Below are 3,693 nucleotides of genomic sequence, written 5' to 3' on the forward strand. Positions count from 1 at the left end.
ATCGGGGACATTCCTATTTTAGTACAGCCCCTCGTAACACATTTTCTGAAGGGCTTGCTCCACCTCAAGCCTCCACTGCGTCCCCCGGCCCCTTCTTGGGAACTCAACCTGGTTTTGGGTTGGCTCATGAAACCACCATTTGAGCCTCTCCATTCCTGTGATCTTCGCTACCTCACATGGAAAGTGATTTTCCTTTTGGCAATCACTTCTGCCCGCAGAGTTAGTGAGTTACAGGCTCTAGTTACCTATCCGCCTTACACTAAACTTCTGCAGGACCGGGTCAGACCAAGGGTCCATCAAGCCCAGCATCCTGTACCAATAGTGGCTAATCCAAGTACCTGCAAAACAAGATGGTAACCGGTCTAGGAAAGCCATGGAAATGGAAAAACAAGAACTAGACCGATACCTTGGAAAGGATTTTATTCAATTATTATGAAACATGCCCATGTTTTTCCAATCCAAATACCTGGCAAGTACCCAAACATTAAATAGATCCCATGCTACGAATGCCAGCAACAAGCAGTAGCTATTCCCTATTGATTAATAGCAGTTTATGGACTTCTCCTTTAGGAACTTATCCAAACCTTTTTTTAAACTCAGCTACACTAACTGCCTTAACCACATCCTACGCTAATGAATTCCAGTGCTTAATTGTGCATTGAGTGAAAAATAATTCTTTTTGTTTTAAATATGCTACTTGCTAACTTAATGGAGTACCCACTAGTACATGTATTACCCAAAATAGTAAATAACCATTTCACATTTATCTGTTCAATTCCTTTCATGATTTTGTAGACCTCTATCATATCCCCCTCAGCCGTCTCTTCTCCAAGCTGAAGAGCCCTAACCTTTTTAGCCTTTCCTCATAGGGGAGCCGTTCCATGCCATTTATCACTTTGGTTGCCCTTTCTCCAGTGCAGCTATATCTTTTTTGAGGTGTAGTGACCAGAATTGTACACAGTATTCAAGGTGTAGTCTAACCATTGAGCTATACAGAGGCATTATGATATCCTCTGTTTTATTTGCCATTCCCTTCCTAATAATTCCTAACGTTAGCTTTTTTGACCGCTACAGCACACTTGAACAGACCATTTCAATGCAATATCAACTATGATGCCCAGATCTTTTTCCTGGGTGGTAACTCCTAAAATGGAACTTAACATCATAAGTAGTTATGTAAGTTAACCTTTCTAAATTCTTATGAGTTACAATATAAAATAAGCAACCAATGTCTTATTTATGTTCAGTTACATGTGAACCGATGTGATATCTCGATCGAATGTCGGTATACAAAAACAAATAAATAAAATAAATCATTTAACTACAGCATGGGTTATTTTTCCCTATATGCATCAACTTGCATTTGTCCACATTAAGTTTCATCTGCCATGTGGATGCCCAATCTTCCACTCTAGCATGTCCTGATATTACATTTACCCAGTCAATATTGGGGTAATTGAAATCTCCCCTTATTACTGCGTTGCCAATTTGGTTAGCTTCCTTATTTTTCTCAACATTTCATCATCCATCTCATCATTTCGGCTATACTCTTCCCTGACACACATGGCGTTTCTACCCATAAAGATTCTATTTCGCATGTAGTTTCTTCCAGAATCCTTATCAAGTTGGACTCTGCCATCCCAGACATAAAGTGCGGCCTTCCCCCCCCCCCCAAGTTGCTCTTCCCTATCATTGCGATACAATTTGTACCCTGATATAGCACTGTCCCATTGGTTATCCTCCTTCCACCAGGTCTCTGAGATGCAGTTATGTCAATCTCATCATTTGCTGCTATGCACTCTAACTGTCCCATCTTACTTTTTAGACTTCTGGCATTAGCATACAAACATTTCAAAGTGTGTTTTTTGTTTGTATTAACATTCTGCTTTTCAGTTGACAGAGGGATAAATTGGAATCTTTTAGCTCAGGTGAGTTTTTAATTATAGGCATTTGGACTACTTCTGTTATTATTGGAACTTCACTGTTGGGATGCCCTAACTCTAATGCTTCATTTTTATCCTTCGAAGATACCTCCCTCTGAATCAGGCGTTGCTGAGCAACTATTGACTTCCCCCTTTATTCTAGTTTAAAAGCTGCTCTTTCTCCTTTATAAAGATTGTTGCCAGCAGCCTGGTTCCACCCTGGTTAAGGTAGAGTCCATTCCTTTGGAAAAGACTCCCTCTTCCCCAAAAGGTTCTCCAGTTCCTTACAAAAGAGAATTAAGTGGTGTGCCGCAAGGATCAGGGTTATGACTGGTGCTGTTCAATATCTTTATGAGCGATATAGCAGAAGGGATAGAGGATAAAGTCTGTCTATTCACGGATGATACCAAGATCTGCAACAGGGTGAACACCCTTGAAGGGGTGGAAAGAATAAGACCTGATTTAAGCAAGCTTGAGGAATGGTCTGAAACATGCAGCTGAGATTCAATGCTAAGAAGTGCAGAGTCATGCATCTGGGGTGCAGCAACCCAAAGGAACTGTATGTGCTGGGGGGTGAAGGGCTGATGTGTACGGAGAAAAAAAGGGACCTTTGGGTCATAGTGTCCAGCAATCTGAAGATGGGAAAGCAGTGTGACAAGGCAATAGCTAAAGCCAGACGAATGCTGGGCTGCACAGAAAGAGGAATATCTAGCAAGAAAAGAGAGGTGATAATTCACTTGTACAAGTCCTTGGTGAGGCCCAACCTGCAGTGCTGTGCTCAGTTCTGGAGTCCTGTATCTCAAGGGAGACAGAGATAAGGATGGAGGTGGTTCAGAGAAAGGTGATCAGAATGGTGGGAGGTCTCCATCATATGACCTACAAGGACAGACTGAAGGCCCTAAATATGCATACCCTGGAAGAGAGGAGAGACAGAGGGGACATGATACAGACCTTCAGATACATGAAAGATATAAACGACGCACAACTAAAAACTAACCTCTTCTACTTGAAAGATATAAGGAGAACAAAGGGTCACAAAATGAAACTTCAAGGGGGGGATGACTCAGAACCACATCAGGAAATATTTCTTCATGGAGAGGATGATGGATGCCTGGAATGCCCTTCCGGAGGAGATGGTGAAGAAGACACTGAGGGACTTCAAGAGGGCATGGGATAAATTCTGTGGATCCCTGAGGAGCTAAGGCATGGGGGGTTAGCAGTAACAATGGTGAAGAAAGATGACAGTGAAAGACTTCAAAAGGCATGGGATAGACTCTGTGGATCCCTAATGAGCTAAATCTAAGAGGCATGGGGGTTTACAGAACAATTACATGACACTGGGTGAGAATGTATAGTCTGGTAAATATAAAGTACCAAACAATTAACATTATACAACATCCTAGCAATACTATCGGCTTCAACAGAACAGAGGGGTGAGAATTAGAACTCGTGACAAGAACAAATGGGCCTGGACTAAAGGTCTGTGGATCCAATACAAAATAAGATTGCTGGGCAGACTGGATGGGCCTTTTGGTCTTTTCTGCCATCAATTTCTATGTTTCTTAAACTGAATCCCTCTTCCTTTCCCAATCATCTCCTCCACGTATTGAGACTCTGGAGCTCTGCCTGCCTCTGGGGACCTGCGCGTGGAACAGGGAGCATTTCAGAGAATGCCACCCTGGAGGTTCTGGATTTAAGCTTTCTACCTAAGAGTCTACATTTGGCTTCCAGAACCTCCCGCCCACATTTTCCTATGTCGTTGGTGCCCATA

Source organism: Rhinatrema bivittatum, chromosome 5 (genome assembly GCF_901001135.1).
Source record: "Rhinatrema bivittatum chromosome 5, aRhiBiv1.1, whole genome shotgun sequence".
NCBI classification, from domain to species: Eukaryota; Metazoa; Chordata; class Amphibia; order Gymnophiona; family Rhinatrematidae; genus Rhinatrema; species Rhinatrema bivittatum.